Here is a 20,894-nt window from a genome sequence, read left to right as displayed (position 1 = left end):
TCCCTTTCCAAAATATTCATGTTGACAGATACTGAGCAAACCAAACACAAGCCCGCAGCAGGCCTTAACAGCAAAGGAGAACAGGAGCTGCATTAACAGAAACACAACCAGTAGTAACATAAAACTCTATTATTCCCCTTTGCTTGGCACTTCCACTAGGGGCATTTGGAATACTGCATTCCATTTTAGGGCCCCAATACAAGGATTTTGACAATGTGGAGCAAGTTCTGCAGAGGGCCATTAAGACATTGAGAGGGTTTTTGGAAGACTTGGCCCTTAAAGGGAGGATGAGGATACAGGGCTTGTTTAAGCTTGGAGAAAGAGTTCAGCAGAACCTAAAAGCAGCCCTCCAGTACCTACAGTGGGATGTCAGAAGACAAACTCAAGTCCATGTTGTATGATGGAAAAACCCTAGAAACTACAAATAAACTGAAACAGGAATTTCAATCAAAAATAGGGTGAAGCTTTTTCACCATGAGGATACTCAAGCACTGGAAAAGACTGACAGAAAAGTTTTGCATTTCCAGTTCTTGAGATTTTCAAGACTTAGCTAGTCAAAATCCTTCACAATGTAACTGACCTCCTAGGTGATACTGAGTTATTTTGTAATTGCAAGATGTTTAGCGAGTTTCCTGTCCACTCTGCCTTGGCATCAAATTTTAGCTGAAATTGCAGACTTATCAGCTGTTTCCTTACTTCCTCTTTTGCTTTCTTTGTATAAAAAAAGAATTTGGCAAAAGGCCCTAGAAGAGGGTGAGCTAGCCAGTCTCTACATGCCAGACACTAAACACATTGGCAAGTGCAGATAGATGGGAAAACCACAGATCAGAACAAAGTCCTTCAGACACCATTACTCACTAAATACAAAGGTATCCTCATGCAACTGTAAGAGACTCCAGATTGAGTTCCACGTCCTAAGGCAAAAAATTTCCTTTGAGACATTGTTCAGTGGCGGTTTTTTTCAACATGTAAAATCAAATGATTGTGGCTACTTTTAAATTCAAGCTAAACAGCAAACATCTTAACTTCTCTGATTTAAAACAATCAAAATACTAAAACAAATCCTACGGATTTAAAGAGAAAAAAGAATGTCACAAGACTACTATTTCCTTAGCAATACACTACTCAATTAGGTCAGAGATTTCTTCCAGCGATTTAAGTTTGACCGCGTATTTGTCAAACACCGAGTGTCCCACCTGCAGATGGCACCACAGATCACAGCAAACAGCTCCCGAAGCCGCTCCCTCCCGTACAGGCTCTGCTCTCACACAGCGCCGAGATCTTGTTTCAGATTTGTTCGCTTTGCCAGGCACACTTGAGCTCAGCATTTAATGCACACAAGGAAAAGGCATGAACCATTCGTCCTTTTCAGATTGCATATATTTCTTTTTTAAACTAGTTCCTGGTACTGAAAGGATTAACATTCCTTTCCTGCTTTATCACTTTCTTGAATCACTTTTTTTTTTTAGTGGTTTTTTTTCCCATAATTTTGTACTGGAGATTGAAACAAATAAAACTGTTAAATAATGTTCCGGGAAATATAGAGCATGGAAAAGAAAACAGATTGCTATGAGCAGGAAAACTTGCAATCTGGCTTTCTCTAATACACAACCTATGGGGAATACAAACTCCAGTCTTGGGATTCAGAGGTAGGAAGGCAAAAACAGAAGTAGGCTACGTGCCATTAGAAGTCCTCAGGCAACCTAAGCTTGTATACCACTATTCTATGTATATACACCACCACACATTGCTAAAAAGTCATTCCCAAAGTCAGCTGTGTAGAAAGTTCTTGTAATTCAATCCTTAATCTCTTTAGGGGAGCATTACATTCCCACTCTCACAGCAACTCTCACATATACCATCAAAGTGTCAGCTGGAAGAATATTATTTTGGTCCACAGTAACTACAGCAAAAAAATATCAGCAAGGTAAAAGAAACAGGGTTGAAATACATTACTTCAAAGGCTAACAATGTCCAAGCAAGAAGAAAAACATCCCATGCTTATCACCTGCAAACTCACCAGCCTGGCAAGGCACAGAATAGAGTTAAAATAATCTCAAAGTGCATGAAGTGTTCCAATCTGCTTGAGTCTGGTTAATGAACTAATACTGAACTGGACAGCAGCCTTGAAAGTCTGAAAAGTGAGAATTTATAATTTAAAAGCTAGCTTAAACACATACCAGAATTATTACTCCCTTGGGTTTATTAAAGCCAAATATAAAAGAACTTTTTAAAAAAACGCTAAGTAGCTAAAAAAAGCATTACCAAAACCAAAAATGCATTGAGCATTAAAACATAAATTTTCACATACTACATATAGCAAGCATGCTAAATTTCTCCTCATAATTTTTATTAAATTTTAAAATATTGAAGGAAAAGTATTGCCAAGCAGGTATATAAAGATAAAAAAACCAGTCACTGAAGAAGAAAGAATTAAGGTCAATAAAAAGGTATAAGATTATATGTTTATGTAACAGTTGTCGTATATATTTGGATTATATATATATATTTATTGGATTATATATATATATTTGGACATTTGGATATATTAGAGAAAAGAAAAAGAAACCAACACCAAACTACCACTTTTCAAAATTGTTCACCTTACGATTTAACATGGAAACAGTACTCTAACTAATGAAATACAAGGTAACATTTACTGTAAGTGACAGAGACTGCGAGAAAAGCTTGCTTTCAGTTTCACATGAACTGGGATCAACACCAATATATGCAAATGGTTTTAAATACTGGAAGTACAAATACAGTGGTTTTAAATACTGGAAGTAAAACTAAAACCTGACCTTCATATACTGAAGGTCAAACAATAGTGACTTTCACATGATACTCAAGACAAAAAATATGAAGGAAGATGGGTAGCTTTGTCATAAATGTTCAAATCTGGGCCACTTAGAAAAATAACAAAGTAATCCACACCATATCAGGTTCTGTTAGGTAACACTAGCATGGCCACCAGACTGTAGTGGAGAAGTAAACAGTGCATCTGAGAACAGACACGTCTCTGGTAAGCCTTTCCAAATCAGGCAGTTCTTTCAATGCATTAGTGACCTTGCCATGACAATGTGCCTGGTGTCATTGGTGCAGTGTCAAGGACAAGTCCTGGCAGTCCAACTGCACATGAGAATAAAAACACACCTTCATGTACAACATAGAAAGATACAGGGACAACACTACCCTTGTATAGGGCTGCAAACCGTTTCTGCAGGGGCTGGGAGTGAATAATCACAAAGCATGGATTTAACACCACAAACTATTCCCCACTTCGGACATCTGCTTCTCCTATAGGGGAAGCACAAAACGTCCTACAGTGGCAACATCATAAGACAAATCTCATAGCAGCAAATATGTGCTTCAAGTGCAGGCTGCTAGAATTTGAAGCATGTTTACTAATAACAAAATGGTTTGGTAGGGACATGAATCCTCAAGTCCATTACACTGTTCCCAGGTGCATTACAGGGATTAAAAACCAAAACAAAACAAAAACATTTATGACCTTTAAGACCATCATGCTGCCTCAAAAGACCTTCAATAAGGGAGACTGGCCATGTACTATGCTATTCTGGTGCTCAGAAAAACACATTAAATGCTTTTGTAAGTCTATTTCTATAGTGTAAGCCTAGCACATCTTGTATAAAAACAAAATATTTCTTTTTCACATTCTATAAATACAGGAAATTTCTCTTCCCAATTAAGTGTCCAATTCTTTCAAGCAACACCAAACCATCCCGGTCTTCACTTCTTTCCAAGATGACATCTTCCATGTCACTCTCTTCTAAGCACTGAAATCAAACATCTTTTTCACACCATGATACCTCAAATTTGACAATATCTCCAGCAAAGCCTTATGCAGACCAAGTAGAATAGAATAGTTTTACACCATACCTATGTCAGTAAGGTGTTCTTTTCATCTATTAACATGCCATGGTTGACTCACCTTAAGATTCAAAAATTACCCAGACCTTTTCTGAGAAACCAATTCTTAGCTATTCAACTTCTATTAGTTCAGCCAAAATGTAGGACATTAATTACTTCAACTGCCCAAGGCTTCATTCTAGTCTTAGCTGATGAAGCAGTAACATACCATTCTCTTCCCATGGTTCAATTTCTAATTTAATAAGGATGTTTTCACTAAAAACCCAACCCTAGGATGCATTTTTTGAGAAACTTTAACTGATATATTATCTCAAAAGATAGCCTGTTAAACCATGCCAAAAGTTCTACTCAAGTCAGAATTTATCACATTTATGGTTTCTTCCTACCACAAGAATGATTACCACAATAGAAAGAAACTGTTTGAAAAAACTGTCATCAACAACTATAAGAGCTATTATTTGGCTCCTTTATCACTTTCAAGGAGCTACTAAAAAACTGTGGAATCATTCACTGTACCTGTTAAACCTAAAATCCTCCTCTCCTGCCTTACTCCTATGTATTCCCTTTTTAAAAGATGGCATTTGTCCATCCGCCATTTTTGGGAACTTCATGCATCCTCCATGACTAAGGGCAACTGCAATGACTCCCAAATTGCCTCATTAAGTTCTCTGCACATGCAAACATGAAATAGAACCAGCTTATTTCAAAACATCTCAGTAGACAAAATAAGCCTTGCCTCTCCTTGACTACAGCTCCTTTTGCTCTTGCTTTTAAGAGGTGCCATTCCCACCATACCTTCAAAAAGGGATGTTCTACAGCTCTAAGCCTCAGATTTAGATGATGGCATACAGGTAAATAGCACAATAGCCTTTTCCATGCTATTTCTCATATACTCCAGCATTACCCCATTTCCTCCAATGACAATTCATTAGGGTGACTACAATGACAGTGGCCTTCTCAATGCAATTTCAGGTAGTAGATTCCACAGACATATAAAATTTAAATTTTAATAATAATCTTGTGTAACCAAGATTCACAAACAAGAAAATAATCTATTCCCACATTGCAAGTTCAACTAGAATTTAAATTCCTCAGTGTTCAATTACTTACAAACCTGAAAAAGACAGTATGCCTAGGCTGCTCAGTTTTTCATGTAAAGATATTTTAATGGCTGTTCTTGGCAATATATAAGTCTTGCCCCTGGCTTGGCTGACCTTTTTACCTACTCACCATTTTTTACTTTCCAAAAGAATACAAGTTTTGGATTTCCTCTATAGCTTCTTTTAAAGCATTCCTGATGTATTTCATACTAGCTTCAATATGACACATTTGAAAAAAGCTACAATGAGCACAAGCATTTTTTTTAACTGTACAAACTCATTAGCACATCACACACTAATGATCTGCAGCTAAGTGAACCTTCTTACACAGTCCCAACAGCCCCTGATAAAGGTTCACTCACTAAGACATCCCAGCCACTTTATCTTGCTGAGTAGTACAAGTTCCCAAGCTTCCCTACAGGCTGCAGCACCAGTCCTTTGGCTGATCTCTCCCAGGGCTCCTCCTGAGCTCCACAATCATTTCATGAAAATGGACCAGCACAGTGCACTGGCTTCAGTTACTGAGAAACTCACACACTTTTTCCAGTGGTGTCAGTTTCCAGGGCACACTTCAAGGGTTCACCTCTTTGGGGACAAATAATAGCTCTGATGTGAAAATAGTCAACATTTTAAGTTTAAACTGATCAGGGAGATTTTGCTTTAGTGAAAAATGTACAACAGTGAGCATTTTCCTGCTCATTTTTCTCACCATTCACTAGTGACAAATGGCTGCATATTGTTTTCAAAAACAAGTCCTTCCAGAACACAGATATAGAAGTAGCAGAGAATTTCTTATGATCAGACTGAAAAGGTTACTAATCAGAAAGACAACAGTCTCAGATTTCCCAAATAATTAATGAAGGAATGACTCAAGAGTCATGAGCATGGATGAGTATAAGCATACTAATAAACCTGTCAGTGAGGTTCCAAAATCAAAGCATAAATCCAATTTAATGGTCACTTAATGGTACATTTGACAAATGAGTTTATAAATTTTTGACTAAGCAAAATGCATACATGTTATTAAACATTTCAATAATTAAATCCCCTATGACTATTGATCTTAATAATGTACATTTTCTTTGAAAATTAATATTTTATAAAATGAAGGAAACTTAGAGAACAATGTTGAACTAATAGTCTCAACAAGAAAAATAAAACCGATTTCTATATCATACCTCTACACTGGGGCTAAGGCTGCTCGGCAATGTTTCTGATGTCACTGTTGTGCTTGGAAGGCTGGAGAAGTCCCAGGTATTCACAGGCTGGATTGGTTCCGATGGCTGAGAGTGATCAATGCATTTTGGATTGTCCAATAAGGTCACTTCATAAAATTCTTGAATATCTAAACATGTAAAAAAAATTGCAGTTAGGCTTGATAGTTCCTCTAATATTCTGATTTTAACTACATCTTCCTCCTGCAAAACGGATTAGATCTGGCTTCATCTGTCATGGGTAAATTCATAGGGATCAGCACGATCACATGAACCTCCCCCACCGCACACACAACTCGTTCTCTGTGCCCCTGTCTCAGAGCCTCCATTACCCACTCACTCTGGGCTTCTGCCACCAACCCCAGGAGCACAAGCTGCAGCAGGAACAGCAGAAGCACATGAAATAACTGCAGTGGAATAGTGGAAGGGATTAGTGTCCATGTTTCAAGTTTTGGTAAATATAATTTCAACTAATGTAGCCTTTGGTTAGCTGAAATCTACTGTTGAAGGGCAATATTAGAAGGTTGTTTTGTACATGTTTCAACTAAATGATCACAGAAGTAGAAGAATAGAAGTATACTGATGAAATCAGCAAGAGAGAAGCTGCAAGAAGTTGGGAAAGGGAAGATTGATGAGGATAGGTCATCATCTGCTTTTTCAGTCTAAGTAACAGAAATAGGATGAAACTTAACAGTATGAATTACCCATCATGAACTAGTTAACAGCTTTTTCCATAACCCTGAAGACTCAGCTGGAAACATCTGAGAAACAAAAAATTTGGCTGTCTTGCATTTTTTATTGACATCCTACTCACTACATGAAGCATCAATAAAAAATGCAATATAAAGAAGCACCAAAGGTGTTCCTATGAAGTGTAGGTGTATGAAACCTGCTATCACAACTGCAATCAGATCCATAAACACACACATTTTAAAAAAAAAAAGTCAGAGAAGCTATAGGCTAAGGGAAGGGCAAACTAAGAAGTTGTCCTGTAAAGGTTTTAGTCTCTTATTCAAAGTAAAAATCAAGAGTTGCAAACTCTTGATTTTTAATCACACCAACTTCATAGAAGACAAACATACAAACACAGTAAGCCAAAGGAAACAGGACCCAGCCATGAGTGAGGAGTCTAAGCTGCAGTTTTGTAGCTTTCTAGCAACAGCCCAGAGTCAGTAACAGAGGCACAATAACCAATTCCTTTATAGAGCCATCCCACAAAAAAAAGACCACACAACTAAGAGTTGCAAATACTGTTGCTGGCACTCCAGTCTTATGTGTTTTTATAGACATTGCACTTCTGCTCTCTACCAGTTCAGAAAACTGAAATTCTCAAATTCCATTTGTATCTTTCCTCTGAACAAGAGTCAAATTCTTACCAACAGCTTACATTAATTTTTAAAGTTATACTTGCTCTTGGCGCTGCTGATTGGAAGAAATAGCAGTGAGGGTTGCAGAAGACATTAAGTGACCTAGATATACAGGAGCAAAGCAGCCTAAGAGATACAAATTGCCTTTAAATCTCTTTCACATTAGCTCCCTCAGTTGCAAATTTGTCTTGCAGCTGCATTAACATCAATACATCAATCAAGCACACCCAGCAAAGATTTTTTTCCTTCAACAGAGAGTACTTTGTACATTAAAATAGGCAGTGGTTTAAGTTGATTCTATAGCTGCAATCCACAGCAACCAAGCCAGGAAGATCACTACATTATTTATGGGAAGGGGTTATTTGTGCAACTGTTTTGCAACAGAAATCTAGGACACCGATTTTCAATTCTGCTACTATTCCTTTTAAGTCCCTGCCAGCGGAGGTAGCCATTTACTCCTCCTGCAGAACGACTCATTTCAAAAAGCACAGCATTTCCCATACCTCACCTCCACTTCTCTATGCAGGACACCACAATAGACTTGCTATTGAAAGATGGCAAGACATATATGCACCACTTAATGAGGGGATTAGTTTCTGTTTATCCTGGACTTGCTCCAAATCCACAAAGTTTCTAGAAACTTGGTATCTATATGATAATATCTACCTTCTTAAAAAAAAGTTTCCATTTTTACGATTCAGAATGCAAACATTAAGTGTGTACAAGTATAGGCAAGCCACCTATGAACCCTGAACACATTAGGTCCACAAGAATGCAAGTTGACAATTACACTTTTATAAAGCAAGAAACTTAAACCATACTAAATTAAATCTAAAAATTCCTTCTTCTTTTCTACAGCTATATATCAGCTCACAAAAATATTTCATCACCTCAACACATTTGAATATGTACTGAACACATGTTAATGATGTGTGGACACATTAGCATATGAAAAGTTCTAACATTTTCCTAATTATTACAAATAGCAGGTAGTAAAATACTAAGTTTTAGTTGTATTTATGGTCAGATTCCTTCTTCAAGCTAGGATGTGCCATTTCTTGTTACAGCACTTTTCTCCCATATTAATTGCAAGAGAGATTATATCCCAAACTAAGTTACAGAAAACTAAGCTACAGAAAACTGATTCAAACCAGGTATCACAAAACAGCAAAAGAAAACACCGATGGGGAACATTTCAAAACTAGAGGGGAACATTAAAGGAACAGCTGAAACTTGAAAAATAGGAGCACAGAGTTTTAGGAATCCAAAGTGACAAAAAGTGATGAATGGTAGGCAACACATAAAACCATCCTGAAATTTGGTCTGCCTACAAGTAAAACCACATTAAGTAGCCAAATCAGAAATATGGTTGACAGCAAAAAGGATAAAAGCCTATACAAAGTGACAGACCACCAGTTCTGCAATGAGCACTCTTATGAAAAGGAAAATTGTATTCTTAGCCTATTAGTAGTGTGAAAAGATAAGCAACGGTGACAAACTGGGGTTTTTTACTCTAAAAGCCATTTGCTGGTGTATTGCTCACCCCCTTCTCATATTCTCCACTCATCTTAGTTTTGTTCTTTGAACAGGCTAGTTCACCAATAACATGATATGCCAGAAGCTAAAACTGCTCACTTTTAAAGCAAACAAGAGTTATCTGCCAAATACAAACTGAAACCCAAATCGACTTTACAAGGGAGATCCAGCTTCACTAAAAACCACAACACAGTAATTAAAAGAACAGCAGAACTGCAGAAACAAATTCTTTTCTTTCCTAAAGTGTATTTGAGGGCGGTTCAAGAGACTACATCAATTCTGTCTAAAGAATCTGCCTCCACGGACAAGGATTCCAACCAGCAACATGACACCATTCCTCAAGATCAATTTCTTCCCCACTCCTTAGAAATCAAACATAAGGCCTCTGCTTACCATTTGTACAGGTATGTGCAGTGTCTGCTACTTTTTGCTATATATTCAACAGAGGGTACACTTGTAATCAAGATAACTTAAGGTCAGTGCATGTTCTAAAAAATCTCATTCCCAAGCCAAGTTCTCCACATGCACCTACAGAAAGGAATATTTAATTTTAGTATAGTCAGCTAGGACAATTAAGCTGAGCAGAATTATTCCCTGCATCCACTTACATGTGAACCTTTTGATAACTTGTAACTTTGCAAGTGAAAGACGGGATACCTATAACAGCATTTTCTTAAGGGAATGGGGCAGCCCTATATACAAGGTGTTGGCATTACTCATAACAGTCCATGGGCCTTGTGTTAAGTGAATAACCAGGCCTCTGCACTTGTCCTGGCCTGCCCAGAGCTTTGTTTTTGTTTGTCCAACTCTACCACCAATTATCTAAAGACCAGAAGACTCATCTAACTTGCATGGCTTTTACTTATCTTCAGACAACTGTGTGAGCCAACACCTATTTCTATAAATATTTTTATACATAATACACACGGCTTATACATAAATAAATATTTGCTACATATATTCCATAAATAGTATACAAAAATATGTGAAATCATTCAGTGTTACATCACACAGTTGTCCAAAGCTAACTAAAAGCTGTACATAAATACAAGTACATGCACACACGCAGGCTGAAGGTACAAATTTACATCTGTGTGTGTGTAACAGCTAACACATACCAATAAAAATGGGTTATTCCATAGGGAATGGATTACCTATGACCTCAGGAAAAAAAAGCTGCATAGAAGAGCAAAGGCATAGCATGACAGCAGAGGCCTTGAAAACAAAGACACAGGATGGTATCAGAGGCCTCAAGTCTACAAGCAATTCAGCAACCGCTAATTACTGGTCAAAGGAAGCCAACCTTGAGAACTGGGCAAAAAAATTTCAGGGGGTAACAGAACAAAGAACATCCAGCATATATAAAATACACAGTACATACAAGAAATTCAAATGCAACTGCAAAGTAGAGAAGAAAGAGTGAAGCATAGAATATGTCAGCAAACAACAATAACCTCAACAAAACAACAGTGAGGAGGAAGAAACATTCAACACTGTGCACCTCCATGGGAAAGATTCCCTTTACTCAGTCTCCCATTCCGTTCCTCTCTGACCGTCTTTTGATATGTTCTGGTTTTCAAACAAGCATCAAGCAACTCCCTGTAATTTTTTTACATGATGTTGGTTTCTGATATTGAACCTCTGTATTATGGTATGGAGGGAACCAATTAAATTTCATTGGCATTTACTATTTATCGACCTGAAACAGAGTTGTAGTTGAGGTGAGTGCCGGTCTCAAAGTAACAAGGGATAGGACAAGAGGAAATGACCTCAAGTGGTGCCAGGGGAGATTTAGATTGGAAATTAGGAAAAATTTCTTCTCTGAAGGGGTTGTCAAGCATTGGAAAAGGCTGTCCAGGAGAATGGTTGAGTCACAAGAGGTGTTTAAAAGACTTGCAGATGTGGTGCTTAGGGATATGGTTTAGTGGTAGACTTCGCAATGCTGTGTTAAAGGTTGGACTCAATGACCATAAAGGTCCTTTGCACCTTAAATGATTCTGTGATTTATTTTTTTTTTAATTGAAACCATTCCTCTAATGATCACAGTAACCTACTATTTTTAGGCTTTGCATTTTTACACTTCAAGCATCTTGACCATTTGTGGGTTATAGATGATTTTTCTTAAATAAATGCCAGGAAATTCCACACAAGCTCAGCATTTCATGACCTTGAACAGTTACACGTTTACTACAACAGACTGCTCTGGATACTGTCCATGTAAACCAGTGAACTGTTGTCCTTACATCATGTAATACACAAGGGTATAAACTGCTATCACAATATACGTGAATTTAACAATCACATTTGTGTATGCTGTATTAATTGTATCCCCATGTGAAGGTTTTCAGTTTTAATGTAGTTAACAGCTTTGCACATGAACAAGAATTAATTTAGGAAGCTCATGCTTCTTTTCTGTTTGTTCATTTTTTTTATAAAATCTAAATTCATGTTTTGCATTCTAAAATGCAAAGGGAAGGGTTTACCTGCTGGCAATTCTAATGCTGGCTGTCTAATGCAGCCCAAGAGACTATTTACCACCTTTTGTTTCAAAGCACACTGATTGTTCACATTCAACTTTTTGTCACCAGGACCCCCACATCGCTACTTGCAATATTTTTTTCCAGCTGGGTGACACACAGTATATATTGGTACATAGGATTGTTTCTCCCCAGGTGCTGGACTCTACATTTCTACTTGTTGAGCTCCATGAGGTTCCTGTCAGCCCATTTCCTCAGCTTGTCGAGGTCCTTCTGCATGGCAGCATGACCAGGATTTACATGCTTCAGCTACTTAGTTAATTCTGCACTGACATTGACAGGTGCTCCTTTCTGATAGGTCTTCAACAGCAGAACAAACCAATTTCAGCCAAAGCCAGCAAGACAGCAAAACACTAGATAACTTTGCATCACCATACAGACTTTACCACACAAAGCTTTTCAATACCAGCTTTGTCCAGGAGAACCTCTCAGAGACACCACCCTCCCTCAGACCTGCAAGCGACCAAGGAGTTCATGAATTCCATCAGAAATTGACTTAGTTTAGTCCGTGTAAGCAATTCCTTTGTCATCTCTCATTGGTCTGCCTCTTCTCAGACATTTGTTGATCTAAATAGAGCACATGCAAATGCCTGCTTTTGTTTATGACATTACCCATATTTGAAAAAACAGGTTTGTTAAGAATTTGACTACCTGTGTGTTGTCCAGGAAGAGGTGCTATCCCATTATAAATTAAGTACTTCTCTAAATCAAGGAGGAGAGGGAACGACAGCTTTATTTCTTAGGGCTTCCTGCCAAAGCACCCAAAGCACTTGAAAACTTAAGCCTTAAAACTACTAGAAAGGAAAACAAAGGTCAACATGCTATTTCAGTTCAGAGCAATTTGAGATATACGGTATCTGCCAAATTCTTAACAGCCCAACATAACAAACGTATAGACAAAACAGAGTCATGATCACTGTCAGAACAGGCAAAAGAGTCTGCCAACACTACAGCCTTTCATTCTTCAGTCATAAAGCAGCTCCTAGTAACTCCAAGGAAGGCTCAATCATGCATGCTTACTTCACCTGCTACATCAAGCTAGGAATATCCATTTAATATAAGTAAAGCACAACCTGAAAAGAGCATGATTAGTGATGAACAAAAAAATACAAACATCAAGAAAAGCTTCATGTCCATTTACCAAGCCAATGACCAGAGTTAAGTAACCACTCTCTTTGTGTATTTAATGGTTGTGTTGTCATGGTGTGCGTGTCTGATCAAAAATCAGTGTATGCATTTTTACTATGAGAAGTGAAAACCAGCCTCATCACAACCTCTGTAAAGCCCCTTTCAGGGTTGGCTGTTTGGGGAACTATTTCTTCTTTAAAACTGATGCACACAATCAAGACGTCTTAAAAATTTAAGGAGCAACTTGTGGTGCAGCTTTCTCACTACACGTTCTGTTCTACAAGATCCTTTGCTGCAAGCTGCAGCATCCAGCTACTGATCCCCAGCTCTTCCACTTGTTCCAGTAACTGTGTCCCACCCTTTGAATATCCTTTCTGCACACACTTCTTTGCTTAATTCAAATTCCAGGAGATGTTATTTTCCATTTTTCACTTCCAGTTCTCCTGAATTGGTGCTTAGCTGAAACTGCCCTCATCTAACCTCAGATCTAATTGTTTGCTTTTATTCCTCTAGCTGCTTTTCACACTCAGACAAATTCAACTCCTTACCAACCTGACCACTTACACTTTCCAAACTATTCATTCATATTTTCCTCTTTGCTTACTAACCCCTCCTTCACCACATCTTCACAGAATCAATTAGGTTGGTAAAAAGAACTCCGAGATTGAGTCCAACCTATGACCTAACACCATCATGTCAACTACACCAAGTGTCATGTCCAGTCTTTCCTTAAAAAGTGCTTCCCATTGTCTTTATCCAATTTTCCTTCAGAAACCCACAGGGTCTTCTATGTCCAGAATTAAGGTAGGAAAAACTGTCACACCCAGATGAAAACTGACACAACAATATTCTGTTGTCTAAACTTTCTGATTTAATATCACCTCATGCACACTTAGTCATCAGCCTAAGCCTAAAAAACCCAAAGAACCACCCAACTTCCCCCTAAACACACAACAAATATCCAACTAAAAATGAACTCCCAGCTATCCACCCTCCCCAAATATCTCAACACCAGTTGCAAACCAGTAGCCACTACAAAAATGTACTATTTTCTTAAAGGGATATATTTACTACTGTCTTTAGTGGCAACAAAAACCTTACTATCAAGTTTTATTTGTAGTATGTCCCATAGATAATGTTAGTACAGGGCTGATGAGGTTTATCACCAGACAAATGCATTCAAAAAATCAAACTAGTTTTGGGATGCGTTCACTCAACCCTCCAAGTAGAGCTTCCATATCAGTGCACAGCTTTGCTTAGATGAGACAGCACAAGCATTGGTTTCCTCTACCTACAGGAAGCTCCAAGGTAATTATGTGACAGCAGTGGCAACACAAGGCTGGGTGTGCCACAGAGTAGCATCTCCTCCAGCACTAACACTTGTGTGTTTCCTGCAGCCAAATTTTAACACAAGTTTCTGAAAACCACTTAAAGTTGCAGTGCTTTTACAATTTGCCCACAAGTTCTTCTTGCTGCTCCTCTGTCTTAGGCTGACTTTTTAATTTCAAGCCAAAATAAGTCAGCTGTTTTGAGGGCATGGCTGGGAAGATATTTGCACATGACAAGATTCCTATAAAAGCTTTACCAGAGAGCTCTAGAACCTCCCCTAACTTGGAGAAAGGACATGAAGCTAAGGAGGTTATTCTAGCGTCAGCCCTACACCTCCTGCAGTCTCTTAACAATCTTGCAAATTTGGCCTAGTTATAATTCCGGAAACCATCTGTGCAAGGAGACTCCTAGTCAGCTGCTACAGTTCGGTTTCTTTGAAGTTTCCTTCCCCCTGCACCAAAACAAGCTCTATCTCTCAATATACAGGCAAACAGATGCACAGGGGGCACAGGGCATTCCAGCTGCAGAGCTGAACAAGATGTTCTGCCCTTGCTGCTAGGACCACCATGGAAGCAGGACTAAGATCAGGACAAATATCCTCTCTCATGCTTTCCCCCTTCCTCTACACTGTACCCAGCACTGAACCAAATGTTGAGGGAGATGAGGAGCAAATCCAGGAACCCAGAAGTATGAAAGGAGACAGGCAGCACAACTAGAGAAAAGAGGTAAAAGAACAGAGGAAATAAAGCAAGGACAGGCCAGAGGGCAAACTTTCCCAGAACCTGGAAACTATTCCAATTATTCAAAATTTTGACTGTCTTTTCAGCCCCTGGATGAACAGCAGACTTATTAACAAGGTTTTTTTGTCAGCAGACCCTTTCAATAGTAACCCTGGGAAGAGAACACTGCAACTGATACATTCTACAGTGCAGCTATTCAACACTGAATACACAGTCAATGCAACACCACAAGGATAAACTTTTGCCACAATACTATTTATCTGCATACCAGTAGCTACTCAACTTACTAATTACTTGCTATTTTAGGCTACCAAAAGCAGCACCTAATCCCAAAAATTCAATACATTGCCCTGCCACACGCACACGCAAGATGGTGGAAAACACTTTAAAAAAGCAAGCTATCAAATTACACTACATACATACAAAATAGTAAGTAACTCTTTAAAAAAGAGGAGCAATGAGACTATTTCACTTATTATTAGGTTTCTTGAAGAGGAAGACATGAAGTTCTTCCAAAGACTGGGACAGTTGGACAAACTGCACAGCAGAAACATACTTACAAAGACTAAATTAACATTCCAATCATTTGGACACCAAGTAAAATGTTTATCCTCCTTCCATCTGGATGAAGGTACTTAACTACCTTTGTAAACACAGCCCTAAGTCAAATTTCTCTAAAACTGACCAGCTTTTGTGTATTCGGAGGAGACCACAGCAAGCATAACCACAGTACATCTTTAGGAAACTTATCTGGAAAGTCGATAAACACCTGAACGTTGCAAGAATTATATTGCATGGATGTTTCAGCCTCAAACATGAGCAAAGATACTGACTCACAGAAGCTGCAGTCTGGGGAAAAAGTCACAAAAATGCAGCAAGGATTAGATTTCAATGCGAATATAACCTATTTAGCACCTGCAACAATTTCAGTACTATCCAATGTTACAGAAGATCCCATTCTCCGTAAACCTTCCTCTAATAAAAGCATAATAATAACAAACCCCAGCAATATTCATTGACTATCTAACAAGATCCTCAGCTTATTGACAATAATTTCTGGATTCTTAATGTAAATATTATTCAGCTGAGTCTGAAAGAATGTGCACTAAGGCTTCAGTAACCTTTGAAAATGGAAAGGCTCGTGCTGATTTGCAGTTAACTGTGTCATCATGGCATATGGTCTATTAACTGTACTGCTGAAATAAAAGTTGATACTGAGGTTTCCCCAAGAGCAAGTATTTTTGGTTTCATTTCAGAAGAGGAACTTGTGTTTAACTTTGTTTAATTTCCAGTTAGCCAGCAAGTATAGGAAATATTCCCAAGGTGACTAAGTGCGAAGGAGCGAGAAGAGCTCCAGAGCTGCCACACACAGCTTTGGGGCGTGCTGACCCAGTCCAGTCTACTTCAGTCTAAAATCTAGGTGTATTTTCCTAATTTAATTCAGAAAGCCACTATGGACAGAGATGAGACTAGGTTTTATATTCTTAGAATTTTCAGTCCCAATCACCCTGCTGAGAAACCTGAAAAAAGAATTTACTTTATGTAATCATCAATTTTTTCAAAATTTTCAGAGACAGGACATCCTTTTCTGGGGTGTAAAAATGTATTAACAGCATTTGTAATATGTTCTGTTCAATCAATAAAGCTCATCCAAACTATGGTTAAAAGCACCTTCAAGATTATGAGGGGAAGCTGTTCTTTGGTTTAGTAAGGATTACTGAAACAACTACATTTTTTTATTCAAAATTTCCTACACTGGATGTCTAGTGCTATGGAGCGCCAGTGCATAAGCACAATTTTCAAGGCAGGTCTCCATACATAAGGACTCCAAGTGAAACAAAGGAGATTGCTTACACAATGAAATTCAACACATTGAATCTTCCCTAGTCAGATTTGCTATTTTATACTAAAAAGCCTGTATATGCATAGCTACAAAGTTATATATATATGTGTATAGATATATATACAAAAACACCCCACTTTAGGCAAGAAGGGTAGCACAGCCAACTGCATTGCCAGTGTATGTAGCGACTCTGCTAGAACTCCCTTTTTCTGACACCAGTGCACAGGGAGTTAGTTATTGTCAGGAAAATGAATGCTTTTAAAGTAGCAAACTAACTCATGTTTCTAGCTATAGCTATAATATTTTTAATTTTAGAAGTCTATTTAAATATGGTAAACCTCAACATGACACCCATTACAAGCAGATCTTAATTAAACAAAAATATTATGTGTATAAACAGAAGTCTGCTTCACATGTTTTCTGTCAGAAGTGTTACTTTTGCATGCAAGTGTTTTTCTTTTTATATTTTCAAAAAGATAAATATATCTGTACCTTTTCAAGAACCTGTAGCTTCTGAAAAGGTGAAAGAGTGCCTAAGCTAAGAACAGAACTTACCTGCAGAATTATTATCTCACTATTTGAAGATAAATACCAAATACTTTACCAAAGTGAAAATAAGTCTAGCCCATTTTCTATATATGGATATTTTCCTTTGGTCTCATAATAAATTGGCTCACCAATGATGAGAATATCAGTAACAAGTCATTTTAACTGGAAGCAAGAAATCATAAGCTAGAAAAGATACCACACATTTTTGAGCCTTTATAAAAGGAAATTGACTTAAAACTGAGACTATTCTCGGGTTGATTTTAATTACAGGCCCTTGGTATTCATTTAATTAAAGTACTAGAAATTATTACACATAGCTGGTTGAAGCAATGGAAAATACCACATTACAGAAGGCAAAAAATATAAAAATGGGCTTTTTCAGAGACTGTTTCATGGAGGTCATATTTGGTTACCACTTTTGTTACAGATTCAAAGTTCTTACAGTTACCTCACTTAAAATGTAACACTGTTGCAATGTCCATCTTGTGACACTGGCTGTTCACACTGACTAGTTACTAGTCTAATTCAAATGATTTCAAGCAATAATTCAAGAACAAGGTCAAGCTTGCAGATTGCTGAACTAAAATTTTATTGAGAGAACTAAAAGGAGAGGACAACATATAAAAGGCTCAAATAAAAAATTAATACTACTTATTCTTCAGCATCCAAATGGAAATTACAAAAAAAAAAACCCCTTTCAATTTCTAAAACATCTTTAGTTTCTAAAACCTTTTAATATGTAAAAACATGAAACACTGTTGAAATTGTAGTTTTTAGTAACATTTAATTTCCTCCATTATAAAGCCAAAGATGTATTTCAGTGCATAATGCTATTTATTGCTTGAAGGAAGAGCATTTGATTGCCAAGTCAAAAATTATACTAAAAAAGATACATGAAGTTGACAGCAGATCCTGACTACAACCTTCGCAAACCTACCTACTATGGGCAAGCAAGTCTTGGATATAGTGCAGTAACTTGGCAGAAAAAGCAAAAAATAAATGGATGAAGTTTGATCGGGATTTTTTTGCATTGTTTTTTGGTTTAAAATTTAAAAAAAAAAAAAAAAACCCTACCCAAACCAGAAACTAAAAGTAGCACACTTTCTGGAAGAAGTATCTCTAAGAGAAATAACTTGGTATAGTTGAGCCTGAAACTTGCTGTCAGAACAGCACTGGTTATTTCAGTTGGGAACACATCACAACTTCTATGAAAGGCACACTTAAAATTCAGCCATAAAGTAATGAGCAATGGCGTATTCCAGGTAAGTCTAATTCCCAGCAAAACTGAATACTTCATCCAGCCTGCTCCCAGATCTTCATGGAGAAAAAAGACAAGCAGGAGTCAACTCAAGGCCTTCCCAGTAACTGCGGCCATCTTCCAGATCACATCCTTTCCTGGGAGCCTCCCCACTCTTTACCCCCACCATGCAGTAATCACACCATAAAGGTAGGTGTTTCCAGGAAAACAATAGCCAGGAGCAGCCTGCTAGGAACAAGAACTCCCCTGATGTATTTCCACAGAAGCAAGCAGGTTAAAGGAGAAAGACCCAAGCTGACAGCATAAATTGCTTGGCAAGTACCAGCCTTCTGCCAGATGGTTTGGGAATGTATGTATGCAATTTAGTAAACAATCATACAGGGACCCAGGATATGCAAAGTTAATGCAAGAGGCCCAAGAAGCACCTGCTGTGTGTGCACAGATGAACTCAACAAGAACTAGGGTCCTGTGGTTGCAACGTGCAGCTTCTTACAAGTCCAGAAAACAGGCCACACAGCCCACCCAGGCAACAACACATTCCTCTTTTCTGCTCTTGCAGAACAAGCCAGCAGACATGAGGTTGCCTGCTCTTTCAAGTCTACTACTTGGTGTAGACTTACAATACTACAACTAGGTGTAGACTTATACAATGAAGATTCATAAGTGGGTATGAGAAGAAACTACATCTTGCAGGTTTTAGTATCAAAGGCTAACAGACAGGTATCTTTTCAATGAAGGGAAGAAAACAGAGTACTGCATGGACCTTCAAGAGTTTTAAAATAAGAAGCCCTCACACATACACACACACAGAACAAGAAAACTGGCAGTCGACATTGAAATTTTTTGACACAAGAATCCAACATTCTGAACTGCCAATGAGTGAATCTGTTCATACGCGTCCCACAAGGATCATATTTAGCTCTTCACTGTGGAGTTGATTAGCATCAACTGTGTAGTGAAGAGAAATGCAGAGTTCCTATACGGAAAAGATTCTTGTAACTGACCTATTCTCACAGTTACCCTTTGTGACCTTACATGATAAGAAAAAAAACCCAGCACAATTACTATCTTCTGAAAATCTACACAAGATTAAATAAATGCTCCAGAAGAAAGCATTCAGCAGCAATGCATGTTTATGTTTTGCCTGTCCCTATGCTTTCACCACAACACAGGTTCAAAGAAGCTGCAGCCCTGTGAAGGAAGATGTGTACCCCTAGGACAGTAACCATGTAGAAAGTCAAGTAACAAATATAGCTACAATGTTTGTCATCAGTCCAATTCAGGCACTGGTTACTGTTAAAAGACAAGGATGGAGAACAAACTTTATTCTTGAGGATAAACTAACATTAGCTGCCATAAAGATAGTGACAATCAATCAAGAAGAAACCACTCCTCACTGCTTCCCTGCAGAAGTTTCCAAATAAAGACAGGATTCTGCAAGTTCTATTTATGCTCAGGTTTTTTTTCCAAACAGACAGGCAGGAAATTCAAAATTACATGCAAGTGCTTCTAAGAAGTTATGGGAACATTTTAAGTCAAGCACTCTAAGGACTTTAAACTAAGAATTAGTAGTGCTTTCACTACACTTTAGTATGCAACAAAGGAGAAGAGATGACTAGTACTCCCTGAAGCATTAGAGGTTTCTTCCCATTTACTTTAGGTTAAATTTGCACTTCAGTTATACACTCTGTGATGTTTTTAGAGACTTATTCCTTAAATTAAAAACATTTCAATTCATTCACTAACCTGTTACATACAGAGAGAAAAAAAAACCCCACCCTCCTTAGAAATTTATCAGGTGAGCAAAGATGCATGGAAAAACCATCTAAAGAAATCTAGGATAATATACCACAGAATTAAAAACTACTCCACAGTTTTAAGCAGTTTGGATCAGTCAAAAGCCTCAAATAAAGAAAGTACATGTAACAAGTGAACTGTTGATCTGTAACAACACGTGTGTTACTATGCTAAACAAAAACACAACGACAAGAAGCACATGGCTTCTAATTTAAGGGTAAACCACCTTTTGTTCTTAACACCACAAGTGACAGCATCAGCAAGAACCAACCGGCTTACGCACAAACTGAAAGAAGTCAACCTTTACCTATCAACGCCTGGAAAAGGTTACTTTGGAAGATGCTGATGACACGCTCGATGGAGTTCCGCAGCTGCCGGTCCTCCGTCTGGCTCAGCTTGGAGCGGTATTCCTCCAGGAGGCGCAGGGCTCGCTGGGTATCTGCAAGCAGAGACCAGACACACGGCTGACCGGGGCGCACCGGGCAGGAGCACCGGGGATGCAACAAGCCCCCGTGGCCGGGACCGCCCCAGCCCGGCGCGGCAGCTCCTTTGTTCGCAGCCGGGAGAGAGCGGGAGGGACGCTGCCCTCGGCGTGCTCGCACCGC

The 20,894-nt window shown here is 38.3% G+C and overlaps 1 protein-coding gene across 1 annotated transcript in view; it reads right to left on the bottom strand.

The window, feature by feature from the left end:
* Positions 1 to 20,727, bottom strand: part of DLG1 (discs large MAGUK scaffold protein 1) — a 149,279-nt gene extending 128,552 nt beyond the window's left edge. The window contains exons 1-2 of the mRNA XM_017726441.1: positions 20,597 to 20,727; positions 6,170 to 6,336 (exon numbers count right to left, since the gene is read on the bottom strand). The gene's annotated coding sequence lies outside the window, so the exon portion shown is untranslated. The remainder of the gene's footprint in view (positions 1 to 6,169; positions 6,337 to 20,596) is intronic.
* Positions 20,728 to 20,894: the final 167 nt, after the last annotated feature.

This window comes from Corvus brachyrhynchos, unplaced genomic scaffold (genome assembly GCF_000691975.1).
Source record: "Corvus brachyrhynchos isolate BGI_N302 unplaced genomic scaffold, ASM69197v1 scaffold221, whole genome shotgun sequence".
Lineage (NCBI taxonomy): Eukaryota > Metazoa > Chordata > Aves > Passeriformes > Corvidae > Corvus > Corvus brachyrhynchos.
The sequence above is the reverse complement of the archived record's forward strand: the minus strand, read 5'-3'. Positions and strand labels throughout refer to the sequence as shown.